The sequence below is a fragment of the Scylla paramamosain genome, chromosome 16 (genome assembly GCF_035594125.1).
Source record: "Scylla paramamosain isolate STU-SP2022 chromosome 16, ASM3559412v1, whole genome shotgun sequence".
Lineage (NCBI taxonomy): Eukaryota > Metazoa > Arthropoda > Malacostraca > Decapoda > Portunidae > Scylla > Scylla paramamosain.
The window spans coordinates 13,700,001-13,721,119 of NC_087166.1; the positions used below are offsets into that span (position 1 = coordinate 13,700,001).

At 40.8% G+C, this 21,119-nt stretch overlaps 2 long non-coding RNA genes across 3 annotated transcripts in view; one reads left to right on the plus strand and one right to left on the minus strand.

The window, feature by feature from the left end:
* The window catches only part of LOC135108076 (uncharacterized), a 15,151-nt gene extending 1,352 nt beyond the window's left edge, over nucleotides 1-13,799 (plus strand). The window contains exons 2-4 of one of the 2 annotated variants that reach the window (XR_010272140.1): nucleotides 6,734-6,952; nucleotides 9,908-10,044; nucleotides 11,322-13,799. This is a non-coding gene — a long non-coding RNA (uncharacterized LOC135108076). Of the gene's footprint in view, nucleotides 1-6,733; nucleotides 6,953-9,907; nucleotides 10,045-10,511; nucleotides 10,773-11,321 lie in introns of those variants that run through there. The other variant, XR_010272139.1, reaches the window with a different exon arrangement.
* Nucleotides 9,659-20,825, minus strand: LOC135108077 (uncharacterized). Its single transcript, XR_010272141.1, has 3 exons — nucleotides 20,379-20,825; nucleotides 17,605-17,677; nucleotides 9,659-9,999 (listed from the first exon to the last, which is right to left on the minus strand). It is a non-coding gene; the product is annotated as an uncharacterized LOC135108077 (long non-coding RNA).
* Nucleotides 20,826-21,119: the final 294 nt, after the last annotated feature.

The window sequence follows — 21,119 nt, forward strand, 5'->3', positions numbered from 1 at the left end:
TTTCTCTTTCTCTCTCTCTCTCTCTCTCTCTCTCTCTCTCTCTCTCTCTCTCTCTCTCTCTCTCTCTCTCTCTCTCTCTCAAATGCTAAGAATGCTAAGCAGATAAGAGGAAGGGAAACGAAACTGGCCAGCTGACATTCTAGGTAACTGCGAGTATCTGCGAGGCTGACTGAAGCGCCGAAGGGGAGGAGACGATAGGAAATAACTGTAAAGAGAAAGCGAAAAGGATAGATTGCGCAATCCCTTGATTTCTCCTGATTAAGTGTCGGTGTTCTTTCATTCGCCTTCCATGGTTGTGGGTTCGGTGTGTGAGACATTGTTTTCCGGAGGTATTCCGGAGGTAGAGAGGGAGAGGTCTGTAAAGACAAAGGTTGTTCGGTGGGGATGTAATAGGTGGTTGTAAGGAAGTGAATGGTGGGATTGCGAAGGAGTAAAGGGAGTTTAGGGAATGAATAAAAGTGAGAAGGGCCGAATGAGAGTGATTTTGGGACGTTTGGATTGAGAAGGGGAGGAATAGCAGTGAGAAAGGCCGAATGTGGGGATTTTGGGTCGTGTGTATGTATGTGTGTGGGGGGAAGGGGGAGCCAGTAGGTGTTTGCAGGTTCACACACAAGGAGACTTTTAGCGTGCGTGTTCCCGGGATTCAAGGCCAAGTGAGAGGGAAGTGGGGCGGGGTGGCGTGGCGCGGGGCTGGGTGGGGAGGGACGGGGAGAGGGAGAGAGGAAGTGGGCAGAGCTGGGTGGCGCTGGGCGGGGCTGTTGACCTCCGATGACCTGTTGCTGTAGGGCAGGTGTGGTTCGCCTTATTGTGCCACAAACAGAATCACCACCACCAACTCGGGACTTTCCCTTTTATTACTGAAACCAAAAGTAGAGGTAGTACCAGTAACACTTCCTTGCCCCGCGTTAACCCGGCGTGAGAGGAGACTGGAGATTTCTTTTGGCTGGTAGAGGAGCACTTTTTCTTTGTTGATGGGATGAACCAAATGGTGGCGATGTTTGGCGAGTGGTAGTGGTGGTGGGTAACAGTAGTATTAGTAGGGGAGCTAGCAGTGGTGGTAGGTGGTGGTGGTGACCTGAACAAGCTGGATACAAGTCCTATGTTAAAAAGACTTGTTTTTTTTTATAAACTCTCATGATAGTAAATTAGGATAGAATAAAGAGAAAGGCAGAAGAATCAATATAATAAATGATGCGAGAAGAATTAATTAGAGGGCTAAGACGAGAAAGGAAAGGAAGACCTAAAGGAAAGGAAAACAAGAAAAACACGTTGTATTTGATCGTTTTTAAATTATTCATTTTCATTTACTTTTTTTTATATACAAATTGTTTTTCTTTGTTTTGTTTCACATATTTAACAGGTTAAATATCAAAGGTGAATCTCTCTCTCTCTCTCTCTCTCTCTCTCTCTCTCTCTCTCTCTCTCTCTCTCTCTCTCTCTCTCTCTCTCTCTCTCTCTCTCTCTCGAGCTCCCTGAAGACTATAAGCATACGTGGCCGTTATGGGATGTTGAAATAGGTCACAGACTGGGGTGAAGGTGACCTGAGGAGAGAGGGTCAAGAGGGGTGGGGGGAAAGGCTGACCCACTGAGGCAAGAAAGGGCAAGTGTGCAGGAAAGAGGAGGACGCCAGCCCGCCAGCCAGCCAGCCAGTGCAGACAGGTCCTCCCCCCACCAATGCTCAAGCCCAACAAAAGGTTACTCGATCGGGTTTTGCCTGAAATCGTGGTTTCCTCTCGTTGACCGACTTACTCGAACCTGTCGCCGGCAATGCTACGCGTGTCACTCTGGTCTTTAAATGCCTTGCTCAGTGCTGGCTCGTATTCATCACTTTTTTTTTTTCTTGAGTTTTTATTTTTTCTTGTTTTTATTTTTAGCTTAGTTTATTATACTTGAATCTGTCACCGCCATTCCTACACGTATAGTATGTCATTTATTTTAATTAGTTTTTGTGTTCACAAATCGCTGTAGCTTTTAAAGGCTTGTTGACGTTATTTGCAGATAACTTTGTTTTTGTTTCTTTTCATTATTTCATTGGAAAAATAGAGACGATATCCTTGTCACTTTCACAATTGTTTGATTCGATTAAAACACGCATTTTTATATTCTTAAATCCCAAATACTTTTTTTTACTTTTTATACCTTAAGATTTACTCTTGTATCGCTAATTAAGTGCAACGCTAAAGCCTGATTTTAATCTGATGCCAACCTCATTTCATTAAAGTATGTATTGATTATCTGAGAACTTTAACTAATGCTATATTTTCTAACAAACCCTGATTTGACCAAGTAGTTAGAGATAATCAGCTTACTAATGCAACTCACTCTGAAAGCTGATTTTAATTTAGAACTGCAATGTATTGAAGCAGCAGTGAGTGCTAATGATTCGCATGCACGTGGGGCGAGACAAAGGAAAACTTGTTGAGGAAAATCTTCATAAAGTTTGATATGGCGCGCCACTACCGCCTCGTCCAATGGCCTGCTCGTCACCCTCGTGCTCTTGTGAAGGGAAGGAATAGTGCTTGTGAACGGTTGCATCTGATCCAGGTCGTGTCTGCACTGCCCTGATTCTATCTTCCTCCTTTTACTCTTCCTCATCCTCTCTCTCTCTCCTGTCTTGTAGGGTGTGATTCTCTCTCTCTCTCTCTCTCTCTCTCTCTCTCTCTCTCTCTCTCTCTCTCTCTCTCTCTCTCTCTCTCTCTCTCTCTCTCTCTCTCTCTCTCTCTCTCTCTCTCTCTCTCTCTCTCTCTCTCTCTGATAAATGTTCATGGTCAGAACTCGTACGGTTTTGTATTAAATAATGTGAATCTGGTGTCTACTTGCAGCGTCATCGTGCGCCAAGTTTCCATCGGTATATTTATCTTTTTTTGAGGCTTGATTATGTAACTTTTTGCGGTATATTCGTTCTCCATTATGCAACGAATGTCTTTTGAACTTGTGAAATCTGTTCTGTTGATCGCCTCGTTTATATAATCAAGTATGTGGTACGTTTTTCTCAGTCGTCAGTCCGGATCAGTCTCTCATTCCAGTCCAGGAGTTGCGAAAATCATGCATATTTAGTGTTTTTTCACTTTTTTTTTCATTACGGGTACTTAAGTTTAACAATCAGCCTCTCATTCCAGTGCAGGAGTTGCGAAAATTATGTATTTAGTGTCGGTATTTTTTTTTCTTTTTTTCTCTATTGCTTGTACTTCAACAAAATATGTCAGTTTCAAGTGCTTTATTTGTTTTAATGCAACACAAGCTCCGTTATTCTGTTTACTTGCTTTTATGACGTTTTACACCACTGGTAGTCACGTTCTTACCACATTCTCATCATTACCACCACCACCACCACAACCTTGTCATCATCCCAATCACACGTCTGTTCTATCATGTCCTGCCTCGCTACTAGAATTGTTTGAAGAGGGAGGTTTCAAGACATTCTTAAATCTTGGATAACCTTTTTGACTACATTCTTCGAGGACTTACATCTTCGGTGGGACATTTTTTATATATGGCCTGTTTGTTAATCCAATTTTTTTCATAAAAAAAAAAAAAAAGTTTCATCCCATCCCATTTAAGTCCAGTTCCATCCAACCCACTATCCCTCCTCATCTTCCTCTCTCCACCGCTTTTAAACCATTTATGGACTCGCCAGCAGGCATTCCATAATATCCATGCCTTGAGTGGCTAATGGCGAGTGGAGAGAGAGAAGTATAATGAAGGACACGCACACCACCACATTCTCTTCCGCCGCCAGGTAATCTGTGCATCATTGCGTACCGTTGTTCGTGCGTGCTGCGTTTTGGCTCAGTGTTTGTCTCATCATGCTTGTGGTGGCTTTAAAGGACGATAAACCGTGAAGCCTGACCGATAACTCCGTAGCGTGAATGATTCAAGATTACGCAAAGGAAAATAAACCCTCATCCAGATACACCTTTTTTTTCGTAAATTGCGTATATTTTACATTTTTACATTCGCCATGGTTTCATGGTTTGCAGTAGTGTTTCATGGGGTTTTGATAAGGAATACATGAAAGATTAAATTTATGAAGATTCTCAGCATATATTTGTTTCTCATTCTTCGAGTTCCTAGACACAAAAAAAAATCATTTGACATACGTAAGATTTTGGAGAAGTCATTTACAATTTCCAGAGAATTATAGATCAGAGTGGCAATGATGCATGAAAGGAGGAAGCGAGGATAGCGAAGTATTAAAAAAGGAAGATGTGAGGATGCCAGTAACGTATAATGAGAAGAGAAAGGAGAGGATGACAAAATATAAGCAGAAGAGACGAGATAGTTGATAAAACATAAAAAGCAGATGGCAATAATGCAAAAAGACTAAGATGATAAAAATACTACAAAAAACTACATTGTCTCCAATAAGTGCATGAGTGAGGCAGACAGACACACAGACACTTGGCAGGAGGAGGAGTAGGTGATCTAGAAAACATTTCCTTCGATCAACTTTCATCACACTGGAGAATCAGTGTCACCAGAAAGTGTGTGAGGCGGTGAGGGCGGGGACGCTGGAGCAGGTGGCAGTGGCGGTGGTGTTATCAGTAGCAGTCAAATGGATGATGGTGGTGAAGAACGAGGACAAGACTCGCCGGGAAAGTGAAGACAGACAGGGGAAAGTTAACCAGTAAAAGTAAACTCCCACGAGCGGCTCAGAGAAGAAAAAAAAATGGTGGAAGAAGAAAGGAAGGAATATGAGAGAGGAGGAAGAAGAAAGGAATATGAGAGAGGGTGAAATAAGATTGAACTTGATGAGAAAGGGAGAATAAAGGCAAGAAAAGGCGTCGTAGAAATATGAAGGCATAAAGTAACAACAAAGAGATAAAATTAAGTGAAGAGAAGAAGGGAAAGAGTAGAAAGGAAAGACAAATAAAAAGCTGAAGATAAGTAATAACTATAAAAAGAAAGAAACAGGTAAAAGAAAGGAAGGTAAAGAGAAGGATGGAAGGAGAGTAATGAAGGAGGGAGAGGAGGAGGAGGAGGGAATGACGTTGCATGAAGGTGGAAGGTCAAGAAAAGATCGGAACATTCTCCTACGTGTCAGCGCGAGGTCAACGAAGGAAAGAGGAAAAGACGGTAAAAGAAATTAAAGGAAAAGAGCTCGGAAAAAAGTTTTAAAAAATTAAATAAAACAAAAGACGTGTATGAAAGGGAAGGAAGTGGAGGTCATATTTACGTGGTGCTGGTGGTGATGGTAGAAGGAAAAGGAATAATGGAAAGCACTATTTTTCCTTTCACTTCACACTGACTCTCGTCATATCTTCGTTAGTGCATAAAAATTAAATTGAGGCTGCGAGGTGGCAGAGAGTAAGAGTGAGAGGCGATGGCTGCAATACTGATGATGGGTGTGGAGAAGGGATGAAGAGGAGGAGGAAGAGGAAGTAGAAAGAGAAGGGGAGGAGGAGGAAGAGGTGAACATTTTATCCTTAACACATAAGATGAATGGATAAAACAAAATTGCGCTGGGTAGATTTGAGAATCGTGGGTGGCAAGTATTAGGTAGGTAGGTGGGCGGTGGGTTGGGTCATCGCTCTGTATCAAGGACACGTTCTGCCTTCACTTTGGGACACCTGCAGGGGTTTGGGGGGAGAGGGACGAGGAGGCGGTCACAAGGTCATGGTGGAAAGTAAAGTGTACCGCTAACAGTGTGCATGTGGAGGGAGGAGGGTGGAAGCGTCAGGGAGGAGAGAGAAAGGGAGGAAGAGGTTGAAGAGACTGAGGAGGGAGAGAAGGGCTGAAGTTGTACGTGGCATGAACTAACCAACCAGATGCTCGTCTCTCTGCCTCTCCTTTGCTGCTCTGTGCAGAATGCTAACAAATTCAGACCATTTGAGCATTTCCCTTCTGTTCATTCACTTCTCTTCCCACCGCAACCGCCTCTAGCTCTTCTCTCGCCCTTTCACCCCACGGGAACCTTTCATACCTCTCCCTGACGTCACGGCGCCATATGACCTCGTTGCTGCGGCGCAAGAATATCAGTAAAATAGTCTAATACCACCTGCTTAATCTCCCTTTATATAACACGAGGCCCAAAAATAGTAACTTGTCGCATTCAAGACAGCGACATGCGAGTGTTTTTGCGGTGCCTTGTCCGTCTCGCACTCGTATTTTCAGTCCACTCATAGGAGTCATTCAACGCTGCCGTCTGCTTCTATTTCTGTCGTCAGTCGTCCCAGTCTAAATGACCAGTCTGGCCAGTCCACATGTCGCTGCCTTTGTCGAGCAAGTTCTTCCAGTCTAAGTAATTAATCACTCCACATTCACTATCTGGATCCTAGTACATGCAACCTTATCATAACACACTCGTAACTTGACATAATCTAGTTTAATATAATCAATAAATTTACTATAACCCCCTAATCTAACCTACAATCCTATCCTCACACTCCCCTATCTTAATCCAATTTAGCCTAGCGTAGTCTACAAACCTGTAACATCCTTCTATACCAGTCTAATCTAGTCTAACATAACTTGCAAAACTATCACTCTCTATCTAGCCTCACATATAGCCTTTCCAGCTACGCTGAGTCCAACCACCACCCAACTTCACCGCCGTCCTCCCCCACACACATTGCACCTTCCCTGACACACCCTAAGGCAGGTCGCAGGTTTTGTTTGTAAAGAATTCAACTCGTAAAAAAGAGTAGGTGTTTTGTTGTTCCTGAATCTCATTTTCTCGGGTCTGTGTTTGCACCCTAAGGAACGTTTGCATAATGTTTTCTTCTTTCTTTAGGTTGCGTTCCGTCGACGTCCCCGTGAGGTTACTGATGGAAAGGGAAAGTGGAGAGGAGGCGGCTGCTGCTGCGGCGGCAGCGTGTGTAGATGTTTTATGTCTACTTTGTGTTGCGTCTCCCGTTTGTTTGGCTGCCTGTCTTTTTAGTTCTCCACGAGCTGCGCAGTGTCGATCAGTGTAATGAAAGGAGATGGCAAGATGAAGAGAAGAGCAAAGATGGTGAGTGGCACTACAAACAGACCACTGACTCTCTCCTACTCCATTTTGCTCTTGTAGTTCTGCTTTCTGTTCATCGTTCATCACGCACACAATCCCTCCTTTCCTCTCTCCTCCATTTCCTTCTATTCCTCATTCCCTTCGCCTTCCTCCTGGCGACAAGAAAGTGAGACTATTTATTCTCATCATTTGTTTAATTTGTTTTGTAGTTGTTTTTTTTTTTTTTTTTTTTTTTTTTTTGGTACAGTCCTACCTCTTACTCATTTCTCCCTCTATTCCTCTTTCCCTTCCTCTTCTCCCTTCTGGCGATGAGAACTTGACTAACAAGTGGCCATGAGTAGTAATGGTACCTCGAGGAACCTTAGGAAGAAAGTTAACAAGAACACCACCTGGTCTTCCGCCTCCTGCACTTTCCCACGGTTAAAGTTTTTGGAGGCGTTTCTTTGTGGCTGCGGTTGTCTCTCTCTGTCCTTTGGTTGTGCTTTATTGCCGCAGCCACTCATGCTGCCCCACTTTCCCTCCGCTCATTCCTCGCTGCTTTCTTCTCGTTTTTTTTTTACTCGTCGCTGTGTTTATCTAAACTGTTTTACCGTTTTCTTTCACTGCCATTGTCTGGTGCGTGGTTTTTCGTCCTTGAGAGAGAGAGAGAGAGAGAGAGAGAGAGAGAGAGAGAGAGAGAGAGAGAGAGAGAGAGAGAGAGAGAATTTGGTTTAAGAAAAAAAAATTATATATATATATATATATATATATATATATATATATATATATATATATATATATATATATATATATATATATATATATAAAATGGCGGTAAAAGTAGACAAGGGTAAGGCGGAGAAGGGAAAAGAGAAGCGAGAGGAAAGGAGGGGGAGGGCATGGCATAATATTGCTAGTGAAGGACTGAGAGTCAATGACCGGTCTAGGCTGAGAGGTGAGGAGGAGAGGTAAAAAGGAAGGTAAGGAGGGGAAAGGTTGCCTCAGTCAGCCGGTTAGGGCGAGTAACCTAACGGGAGAAGACTAGTTCTCGTCCAGAGCCCGTTATCTGGAAATAATACTCTCCCTTTTCTCTCTTCCTCTTCCTTGTCTGTTTCTCCTTCCTATTTCTTCCTATTTTCTTCCTCTTTCTATTCCCTACTTACAATATTTATATGTCAGTTTCTTGCTTGTTTGTCTCCTCCCTCTTTCTTTTAATTTTTTTTTTTTTTTTTTTTTACTCTTCATATTCACTCTCCTCTTCCATTTTATCTCCAGCTTCCATCCATGCTCTTCCTCTATTGTTAAAAGTCAACCCAGTCAAAACCCATATTTTGTATCACTTCGTCTTGCTAAGTGTCAGATAAGAATTCGTAAAACAAACGGCTTATAGAAAGTTGTGATAGGTATCAAATGTGATGGATGATGCAGAAACATTTTTCTTTGTATCAGTTTGTTTTATCGAAGTTCCCTTTTTTTTTTTTTTTTTATCACTTGCTTCACAAACCTGATCACCTTTCCTTTTTTCATCATTGACATGAACTGTCTGTCCACCACCACATGCACCACAACCATGTACTACCACGTCACTTAACCATGGTTAAGCTATTAGGGTATTGTTGTTACATAGTAGTGCAGTGGTTCTTAACCATGTTGGAGGTACTGAACCCTGCAAGTTTCATACGTGCATTCGCCGAACCCATCGTAGTTGGAAAAATAAAAGTGCACAAAATGAACCTTGCACACACACCTCCGCCGAACCCCTGAGACTGAATCATCGAACCCCTGGGGTTCAACCGAATTCAAGTTAAGAACCACTGTGGTAGTGCAATAACCTGAATGTCTAGGAAGAGCGCGAGAGAATCTCTAATTTATTTCTGCAAGAAATTATTTTCATACATTTGCCACACTCCCTTGCTACCTTGTGTAATGTTCATAGGCATACATTTCCATTGACATATGTATAACAATTTTTTCCTGGTTTGATTTCCATGCAGACCGTTATATTTTCGTACCTCATCTCCGTGATCTCGTTTCTCCCTGTAACATTTTTTTTTTTTTTCTACTATGGCCACTTCCTTACTTTTCCTTCAAAACTAAGTACTCTTCCTTCAAACCTAAGATGTATAACTTCGTGTTTGGAGAAGCATTGTTGATCCCGCTGTCTCTCTCCTTGGCTGGGCGGGGCTGGGAAAGGAAATTACTCAATGGGCTGAGAGTAAAGTGATTCGCTGGGCTGGGAGTTTAAGTTACTCAATGGGCTGGGAAAGCAAGTTACTCGGTGGGGTGGGAGAGTAGATGGCTCAGTGGGTTCATATTTGTTCTTGAGGTAAACTTGGTTCATTCCATTATATCACTGTGGGTGTGAGTTTTCAGTAATTGTATCTATTGGTGCCCGGAAGACTCAAATTACCAGTTTCTTTGATCCCTGTCTGTCTGTTTCTTTGTGAGCGTGTGAAATGGCACGCACACCTCAGTACACAATTCCTCCCCACACACCAAGGGCACCAACACTCTCACAAAAGTAATGGATGATGTTTTTTTCCCCAATTACCAACAAATTTCCTTAAATGAACATGTTGTGCTGTGCTCCATACTAGAGGAAAAGCGGTGTCTTTATTCCATTATTACTGAGATAATGTGAATATTTTATCTTGCATGATTATTACATTCTCTCTCTCTCTCTCTCTCTCTCTCTCCATTTTTATAAGTTCTATGTTTTTTCCTTAACTCCCTCTCCACTATTATAAGTTCTATCAGCTTTTTTCCTCAAATAATTATCAGCACTTTTTTTTGTCAAATAATTATTAGCACTATTATAATTATTATCATTATTATTATTATTATCATTTCACTGCCATATATAAACAGAGCATAATGTCTATCACCCAAGCCCTATAAAAATATTAACAAGTGAGTGCTTCTCAACAAAATTTACTAAGTAGTTTTTAACAAATACAATAGATATCACATAATTTCCAGATCAAGCAGTGCAGTGCCATGTCTTCCTGAACACCATGGAGATGCAACACCAGCTGGTTGAAGGATGAGGACCGTGTGAGGCTGTGTAGTCACTGTGGTGATTAACTGTCATCAGACTCCGTAGAAGAAAGATTATGGTAAAAATTGTGGTTTGTATCTAACCTGCCAGCATCAATACAAACTGCTTCAATGATCTTTAATGTGATCTTGCTTCAACCCAGAATAACAACTATAATACAGGCTTTCAGTAGTAAGACTCTTATTTATGTCAAAAGTACTTTCTGCAATAATCAGGTCACAAATCCTAGAAAATATGTATTGATGGAGTAGATTAAATGCTTAGTTAGGATTTTGTTCATTGAATGGAGGACCATTACTGCTTGCAAATAGGTTATGATTTCCTGCTTCACTCTTGCAATCAAGTTGTCTCCTACCTTTTCTATATTCACTGAGGCAGTCTTTCAGTTGCATTTGAGCAAATTCCTGGCTCATTGTATTCATTGAAGCAATTTTTATGAAATTCTACATTCTTTTATTCTAAGAACCTCCTCTACAAGGATAGTGTACATTTTGTGTAATATGCTAAATGAGCTGCACTTTGCAGATTATGACTACAGTAGCCATCCTTGGAGTGCCCCATGATAACACCAGTTAGCCAAGGTTGTCCAGACGTTGTTGTAAACTAATCTCAGAAATGCAGTGGGGGAGCCTTGGAAATGCACATCAGGTGGACCATCAAGGTGTTACAGAAAGGGAAGTGAAGAAGGCATCACTAACTCCTGTGATATTTGCACATTTTGCCACAAAAATATTGAATGACAATTGTAAAAATGAAGAATGAAAACAAAGAATGCTTTTTAGGGTGGCACTAAACATTTTGTAATTTCATGATCTTTATTGGTGATACCAGGATCTTTGACAGAATCCAGTTTAAATTCAATTTAATGTTACCTGGCTCTATTCCATTACTTACCATGGTTATGAATGTTCTTGATATAGCTATTCTATTTAGTGAAACAATCAGACCAGGGTGAGTAGCTATTGAAAGTAGTTAGCACATATAAAATAGTACACCTAGTACCAGGAAAGAATGAGGTGGCAAAATATGAATATAGAGTGGTTGACAGGGTTGTGTAGTTACAAAGAGCTAATGACAAAGGACAACGACTTAAGAGGTGAGTATTACAAGGTGAGTGAGTATGGTGGTGAGATGGATCTCCTATACTGAAGTGGAGGGGATAGTGTTGGAGTATGTAAGTGAATTTGATGTAAAGAACATTAGAGGTAATGGAAGGACAAGACTGAATGAAAGAAACCAAAATAATCTAATGTGGGTGTCCTTGGAAACAAATGTTGGGATAAGATTATGTATGGAGTTGAGTATGAAGATAATTACTTCCTTTACTCCTTTCAGCTGAAGAACAGCAGCTCAACATTACAGCAGAGAAAAGCACCAAAAAGAGGAAACAACAGGAGGGACAGAACACTATGAATCGGGTGACCTCCAAAGTACTGCAAACTTTGTCAATGTTGGTATGTTGAATCCCAACACAGATGATGCCCCTGCCAGCTGAACTTTCCAATGGCAGGTTACCTCACCTTTCTTGTATTCATTAATGTATGGGCATCATTTTCTTGGGGTCCAACATACAAGCTAGCAGGAAACTGCTTAAATTGGAGGTATATCATTCTTTGCAGCCACTACAAGGCTGTTTGTGTAGTTTTTCTTACTTCCCCGGAACATGTGTGTCAGACTCGGTTTTTGCTGGCTGTGATGCTGGTATTTTTTTTTTTTTTTTTTTTTTATGTAGAAGGGACACTGGCCAAAAGCAGAGCAAAAAAAAAAAAAAAAAAAAAAAAAGCAGAGATGCCAGTCCCAGAAAAGGATCCAAAGTGGTGGTCAAAAATTGAAGGGTGAGATGCCAGTCCCAGAAAAGGATCCAAAGTGGTGGTCAAAAATTGAAGGGTGTCTTGAAACCTCCCTCTTGAAGGAATTCGTCATAGGAAGGTGGAAATACAGAAGCAGGCAGGGAGTTCCAGAGTTTACCAGAGAAAAGGACGAATGATTAAGAATACTGGTTAATTCTTGCACTAGAGAGATGGACAGAATACGAGCGAGAGAAAGAAGAAAGTCTTGTGCAGCGAGGCCACAGGAGGAAGGGAGGCATGCAGTTAGCAAGGTTAGAAGAGCAGTTTCCAGGAAAACAGCAGTACAAGCAAGCCAGAGATGTAACACTGCAGTGATGAGAGAGAGCCTGAAGACAGTCGGTTATAGGAGAGGAGTTGAGACAAAAAGCTTTTGATTTCCCGTCTAGAAGAGTGGTACGAGTGGAACAAGCCCCCCAACCCCCCCCAGATGTGTGAAGCATACTCCATACATGGATGGATAAGGCCCTTTTGTACAGAGCAGCTGGGGGTTGAAAAAACCTGGCATAAACGTCTCAGAATGCCTAACTTAAGAGAAGCTGTTTTAACTATAGGTAAGATGTGAAGTTTCCAGTTCAGATTATGAATAAAACACAGACTGAGGATGTTCATTGTAGAAGAGGGGGACAGTTCAGTGTCACTGAAGAAGAGGATAGTTGTCTGGAAGGTTGTGTCGAGTTGATTGATGGAAGAATTGAGTTTTTGAGGCACTGAACAATAAATACCAAATTTGCTCTGTCCCAATCAGAAATCAGGCATTCTGTGGTTTCCCTGCGTGAAAAGTTTACTTCCTGAAGTGTTGGAAATCTATGAAAAGATGTGGAAAAGTGCAGGGTGGTATCATCAGCATAGGAGTGGATAGGACAAGAAATTTGGTTTAGGTTATTAATGATGAATAATAATGTGTATTGATTAATAATAAGAGTGGATGACACAACAGAACCCTGAGGAACACCACTTAATAGATTTAGGAGTGGATAGGACAAGCTATTTTACTTTGGTGGTTATTGATGAATAATGAGGAGAGTGGGTGACTACAATTGCCTCAGAATCCTGATGAATACCACTTAGATTTAGAATGGTGACTGTCTACCACAGCAACAATAGAACAGTCAGAAAGGAAATGAGATGAAGTTAGAGAGAAGGATAGAAGCCATAGGAGGGTAGTTTGGAAATCAAAGCTTATGGTATATCCAAGGCAACTGCAGAAGTTACACCAAAATCTGAGAATGACCAAGAGACACTAAAGAAAGCCAGATCACCAGTAGAGTGGCCTTGACAGAAACCATACTGGTGATCAGATAGAAGGTTGTGAAGTGACATATTTAAGAACCTCCCTGTTAAGGATAGATTCCAAAACTTTAAACAAGCAGGAAATTAAAGCAATAGGACAGTAGTTTGAGGGATTAGAACAGTGACCCTTTTCCTAAATAGTCTGAATGTAGGCAACCTTCCAGCAAGAAAGAAAGGTAGAGATGTTTACAGAGCTGAAAGAGTTTGACTAGGTACGGTGCAACATGGAAGGGACCCCATCAGGTTCACGAGCATTCCGAGAGTTTAGGCCAGCAAGGGCATGGAACGACATCACTGTGAAAAATTTTAATAGGTAGCATGAAGTAGTCGGAGGGAGGAACAAGTCTTGAATTGTCCAAGGTAGAGTTTTTAGCAAAGGTTTCAGTGAAGAGTTCAGCTTCAGAGACAGATGTGATAGCAGTGGTGCCATCTGGTTGAAATAAAAGAGGGAAAGAAGCCAATCTATTGGAGATATTTTTGGCTAGATGTCAGAAGTCACATGGGGAGTGATCTTGAAAGATTGACGCTTCATATTAATGAAGGAGTTGTAAATCCTAGACTCCACAACTCATTCATTATTAATTTTTAATTTTCCACGCCTAAGTCTGTGTATTGTTGCTCTGGAAAATCTTTAAGTAGGATGCATGTTAAGACAATAAAATACTGAAAATAGGATGCAGTTTCTTTTTCACGAGTGAGTGAGTGAGTGGGAAGGTGGGAATAAAACATAGACCTTTCCTAGCTTTTTAACTGAAGCCTTGGTTTTGATTTCAAAACCTCACACTGACTGGGTGCTTTTTTTCATGGAATTATAATGAAACCCAACTTGAGACACCATAAGAGTACTATTAATGAAAGCTAACATAAGAAATAAGGGAAGCTGCAAGCAGGCTTCCACATGGCAGTCCTTGTATGAAATATATCTACCTATTTCCACCTATCATCCCAATCCATAATAAGCCCGTCAAATCTCCCTAATGTCTTAGCATTAATAACATGATTACCGAGTCCATTCCACTCCTCTACCACTGTATTTGAGAACCAATTTCTTCCCATCTCTTAAACCTAAATTTTTCAAGCTTGAACCCATTATTTCTTGTTCTATACCAGTTGTTGATCCTAAGAATTTTATTTACACCCCCTTGTAATAACACTTATACCACTTAAAGACTTCTATCAGGTCCCCTCTTAACCTATGTCTCTCTAAAGAATGTAAATTCAACAGCTTCAATCTCACCTCATAAGGAATACTCCTCATCCCCTGTATCCTTTTAGTTATTCTCCTTTGTACTGATTCTAATAGACCTATATCTTCCCTGTAATGTGGGGACCAGAACTGCACAGCATAATCTAGATGAGGTCTGACCAGTGTCAAATATAACTTTAATATTACTTCAGGCCTTCTACTTTTAACACACCTAAAAATAAATCTTAATACTCTATTCACTCTGTTTCTGGCCTCTATGCTTTGCTTTCCTAGATGGAGTTCAGAGCTAACTATGACTCCTAAATCTTTTTCATACCCTGAACCTACCAGTTTCGTTGTTTATTGTGTACCTACTATGTGGGTTTCCTCTACCTACACTAAGTACCTAAGCTAAGTACTTTGCATTTGTTGATATTAAACTGCACTTGCCATCTGTTCATCCATTCATTCATCCTATCTAAATCTGCTTGCAAAGTGATGGCATCAAATTCTGACCTAATTAATCTATCTTTGTGTCATCTGCAAATTTACTAATATCACTACTAATTCCACTATCCAAGTCATTGATATATATTAAAAACAACAATGGCCCTAATACTGATCCCGTGGCACCCCACTGATTACATGATACCACTTGGATTTTGACCCATTTATTACAACTCTGTCGCCCGTCGCTTAGCCATGACCTTACCCATCCTAACACCTTCCCATCTATCCCATGTGCCCTAACCCTTTTCAGGAGCCTCTGATGGGATACCTTGTCAAATGCTTTACTAAAGTCCAGATATAAGATGTCATAACTATCACCATTATCTATTGCTTCATACACTTTACTGTAAAAACTTAACAAGTTTGTCAGGCAAGACTTATGCTGTGACTGATTTATCAAGTTATGTTTGTCTAAATGCTCCCTAATGTTCCTCACTATTATTGACTCCAATATTCTACCTACAACTGAAGCTAAGCTGACAGGTCTATCATTAGATGCTAAAGTTTTATGTCCTTTCTTAACGATGGTACTACATTAGCCTGCCTCTACATTACTGGTACCTCACCTGACTTAAGTGATTTCCTAAAGACAGGAACTAACAGCTCACTAATAACCTCTTTGCATTCCTTAAGTACTCTGGGATATATTTCATCTGGTCCTGGTGTCTTGAACTTTTTTAGCCTATCTATCTCCTGTTCCACTATCTCCTTAGTTATGGAAATATCTGTCAGCTTCTCATTCTCATCTGCTCTAAACATCTGTTCACTACTTGGCATATCCTGCAGGTTTACCTGAGTGAAGACAGTTAAAAATACTCATTCAGAATTTTACCAACCAGCTCCCCATCTGCTGCCTTTAATGAACCTATAGTATCCTTATTCTTTGTCCTGTATACCTGATAAAATCCCTTGGGATCTGTCCTCGCCCGGCTGGTTACCTTTAATTCATAATTGCCCTTAGCTATCCTCGTTAACCTCCTGACTGTTCAAATTAATTAATTATATTGTGGCCTTAAAAACCTCTTCACCTGCCCTTAATCTCTCACATGTACTTCTCTTCCACCATATAGTGTTTTAACCTAACAGTCATCCATTTAAGGTAATTTTTCTGTGATCTTATTGCTCTATATGGGATGTTTGATAACTATCCTGTATGCAATTTATCTATGAAACATTTATACAACTCATCTATATTGACTTCACCTAATCCCCTCATCTCGGCCCCTTTCATCCTCTCCACTCCCTCATCTACTCGCCTCAACCTCACCTCTCCCCTCTCAGCATGACCTGACCCTCCAACATACTCATACCTATCTCCCCCTCTCTCTCTCTCTTCTGCCCCTTGTGGACACTTGAGAGATAGTACTAACTTGAAACTTGTCTCAAGAGTGGAGAGTTCAACTTGAGATAGTAGAGAGTAACTTCAGAGTAAAAGACAGAGAGAAGGTTGGGAGGCTTGGCATCACAACACATACTGCCACTGTGAACTATCATGATAACTTTACAGTATCTCTCTTGTCAGTAATACCTCACTGGAGCTGATGCATGTCTTTCCACTCAATGCTGTTCATGTGACTTGCTGCAGGCTTGCACCCAGGACATACATGTAAGATAGAAAAGGATTGGTAAACATTAGTGCATCTGTGTATCTGGTAAGTGGAGTTGTGACATGAGCGCTCTCCAAAAGAAGAGCACTCTCCAAGATAAGAGGTACACTCCTCAAGATGGATTGGCTTTATGGGGAGGGAAGGGTATCGAGTGCAACTTATGGAGTAGGAAGCAAAGAAATGCCTGGTGAAGTTTTGTAAAGGGAAAAAGATAGAACAGGCTTGCAGGTTCTATCAACCATCTGCTGATAAACAACAATGCATCTGTGTATCTGAGAAGTGAAGAGTTGCAATATGAACACTCCTGGAGGAGACAAGGCACACTCCTCTAGGTGGGTTGGCCAGATGAGGAGGGAGGACATAAGTGGAGGACATGAAGTGCAAATTAGAGGGAAGGGAGACAGGGCATGCAAAACATGGAGGAAGAACAGCTATTTATGGACTGAGAAGAGAAGAGGAAGTTCCAGAGGCTTGTTCCTTGCCAGGCTCTAAACCTAACAAGAAGGATGGCGAGAAGGTGGTAGTGAGGAAAGTGAGACAAACTAATACAGAATAACCCAAAAGATTGAAAATTGGATACTTTTCTGACTAAATTTTTTCACATGGTTCTCTCTCTCTCTCTCTCTCTCTCTCTCTCTCTCTCTCTCTCTCTCTCTCTCTCTCTCTCTCTCTCTATTTTCCAAACACTTATATTGAGATAATAATAATAATGATAATGGATGTTTCTTAACTGGAGCCTTGTTTCAAGACCTGAGATGTTCAGTATTTAGATTACATTGATAGGAATATCTCAATGAGGTGATTTTTTTTTTCCTTCTTATGATGCTTTTTATCATGTAATTATGGTGAAGATTAAAATAGGGAGTATGTGAGAGTTCTGAACATGATGGTAAAAGGCAGAGAGAAGGGTGGATAGCAAAGTTTCATCCAAGCTGTAGCCAGCAGCAGCTTGGCAACACAATACACACTGCCATTGTGTCTTGCCCCTACTACAGCTTGGGTTACTTATCACCCTTTCTTTCTGCCTTTTCTCTGTCACTTTTTTCTTTCTCTGTCTCTTTACATTATAATTATTTTCATATGACATTTGTTTCAGTTATCTGATACATAATTCCATCCATGACAACTCACAATACCTCAATTATCCTTATGTATCACCACCTACAGTCACTCACTGTACTACAGGAGCTGGTGCTGTACTGTTCATGACTTGCTGCAATTCCTATTTTATTGTCTCTTGCCCAGGACCTGCAAGACAGAACAGGATTATCATCTGCTGGTAAGCAGTAGTGCATCTGTGTATCTGGGAAATGAAGAGTTATGACATGAGCACTCTCCAGGAGACAATGCACTCTCCTGTAAGTGGGTCGGCCTTATGGGGAGGGGAGGACATTGACTGCAACTTAGATGGAAGGGGGATACAGACTTCCAAAATGCACACCTTAGGATATGTGGGAGGAGCACCAATGCCTGGTGAAGAAATGCTTTGTGAAGTTTCACAAAGGCAAAAGGGATGCCATACTTATGAAACACACTATATTGAAAGAGCTTGGTCATCCTGAAAGGTCTTGGTCACCTATAAACAATGAGATAACAACATAATATACAGTAATTAATTGTCTTGCCTTTTTCTCTGTACATTATAATTATTGAAGGAGGCAGCAATAGGCACCTGCCAAAACAACAATTACTACCAGTGAGGTCTAAAGGAATGGATCAGGGGGTGCTGTGAACCTATCATTAAACAAAGCTATGACCTCACTGAACGTTTTCCTTTGTGTTTCACAACACAAGGAGGTAGTCACAGCCTACTCTCTAAAGACAACTCTCTTTCTTCACACAAAGCTACAAACAACTAATTACACACACACCCTTCCCTCAAAATTCAAAATCATCATGGCAACTCCTACACCATCTTCAGAGTCCCCATCTCAGGAGGGGACCACAAATATCCCCAGGTCAGACTGCTCTTCTGGTATCGAAACTAAGTGTCTTGATCTATGAGTGTGTCTAAGTGTATGAGTGAAACTCCTCTCAGACATGTGGAGCACACTCCATATCTGAGAGGGGTCTCACTCACACTGCTCTTCTAGACGGGGTGGAATCAAAAGCTTTTCATTTTATCAACTTCTCTAACAGACTGTCTTCAGCATTTTTCTCATCAATGCAATGTTGCATTTCTTGCTATCTTCTACTGCTAACTGCTCTTCTGATCTTACTAACTTGCATGCCTCCCCTCCTCTTGTGGCCTCGCTGCACTAGACTTTCTTCTTTCTCTCATCCCTATTCTATCCATCTCTCTAAAGCAAGAGTTAACCAGTATTCTCAATCATTCATCCTTTTCTCTGGTAAACTCTGGAACTCCCTGCCTGCTCCTGTATTTCCACCTTCCTATGACTTGAACTCCTTCAAGAGGGAGATTTCAAGACAATTTATCTGTCAATTTCTGACTACTGCTTTGGACCCTGTTTGGAGACCAGGATCTCAGTGGGCCTTATTTTATTGGATTTTAGTTGCTTTTGGCCAGTGTCCCTCCTTCATAAAAAAAGTAGTCAATGTAGAATGTTATCATAATTGACAGGTTCTAAACCTAACCAGAAGGATGGCGAGAAAGCTGAGAAACTAATAAAAAATAACCCCCAAAAAAATTTACACTTTTGCAACTAAATTTCCTCATGTGAGAGAGAGAGAGAGAGAGAGAGAGAGAGAGAGAGAGAGAGAGAGAGAGAGAGAGAGAGAGAGAGAGAGAGAGAGAGAGAGAGAGAGAGAGAGAGAGAGAGAGAGAGAGAGAGAGAGAGAGAGAGAGAGAGAGAGACTTCCTGATACATATACGTAGAAACAAAATCACAAATAGTACCCAAAAACTTGCATGGTCAAAAGAGAGAGAGAGAGAGAGAGAGAGAGAGAGAGAGAGAGAGAGAGAGAGAGAGAGAGAGAGAGAGAGAGAGAGAGAGAGAGAGAGAGAAAACACATGCTGGACCATTTTCTCATCAATAACCTTGTCAGGCTTCAGTAATCTCCACACACTAAGGGATTCCCTTTTTTCCATGCCTACTTTCCATGTTACATGTTAAGACTTTTTTTTATAGCATGTAGGTATTTTTGGCAGGACTGAAATTACAAAACATTTCTGCCCCCCATTCTCTCTCTCTCTCTCTCTCTCTCTCTCTCTCTCTCTCTCTCTCTCTCTCTCTCTCAATATGAAAGAGCAATCTGAATAACAATTCTTGGTTTTATTATAGTTTAAGCCATTACACACTACGTGGTAATAACCTACCTCACTTTGTTCTCACTATTCACATCATTTCTAATGATTACACTACTTGTCGGAAATTAATAATAACGCCACAATAGGCCTGGGAATGCACAGCGCTCTCAACTTTTTCTAAGTCCACAGGTAAACATAAATGGTGTATTGTTGCCTGAACTTCAGTTGTTAGGTTAGGTTAGGTTAGGTTAGGGTTTTATTATAGTTTAAGCCATTACAAACTACGTGGTAATAACCTACCTCATTTTGTTCTCACTATTCACATCATTTCTAATGATTACACTACTTGTCGGAAATTAATAATAACGCCGTGGGCCGTGGGTAGAGATTGGGGACACTGGCTTAAACTATAAATTTACCCAATTCTTGCACTACTTTCCAAACACATTAATATTGAGATAATAATAATAATAATAATAATAATAATAATAATAATAATAATAATAATAATAATAATAATAATGGATGTTTGTTATTACATCATCTGTCTTATCAAACCACAATACTGACAGTAACAGAATAAATGTCTTTTTTTTTCTTCTAATCATTAATTATACATTTTTAGCAACCTTGCACTGACACCCTTTCCTTGCAATCTCCTCTATCTTTCCTTCAATAAACACCTAAACATGTAAGTTTGTGGAGGATATCTGAACAAGGATATATCTAAGTTAGGCTTACCATTGTTTCTCTGCATCTTCTGTATTTAAATAGTGCTTTCTCTTGCATTTGCACCATGGAGGTATAATGGGAGGAGTCCGTATGACATCATAAACGTGAAGCCAACGCACTATTGGTCTGCTGTCGCCCCTATCCTCCCTTAGACTCAAAGCATTACCACCTGGGCATTGAAAGTATAGGGAAATGCCTGTGTACCACTCATCATTTCCTGTTTTTTGCTGTTGCTTCCAGGCTGCCCACCATATCTGTGACCATAAAGACTGAGTATTTCTTGATAAGAAGTCCTTAACCATTGCTGTTGCTAAATATCTCACATAGTGACTTAATATTCTGCTGAACGCTGGCACTGTTCGCTTTACCTCCCTCAACTGGGTAGCCATATTAACAAATAACAGTGAGCCTCTATCAGAACACCTGACACGTCTCTAAAACAAATTAAAAGTGTAACTGAACCTGCCGTGGAAAGTCGTCATTAACGGCCTCAGGAATGGCCTCACGACTGGCAGCTCGTGATTGGAGGGATCAGCTGTATAGATACCATGAAATCCTACCACAAATCCCAGTTATAAACAAAAGAAAATCATTTCAATGTTTACTTTTGATTGGTGCAGAGTTAGCTGGACTTACAAAACATCGAATTTCTCCACACTCGCGAGTGCTATTACAGCCATACTAGACAGGTGCTCCCCAATTTTTTTTTTACATTTACGGAAAGGTCACCGAACCTTTCTCCGTGACATA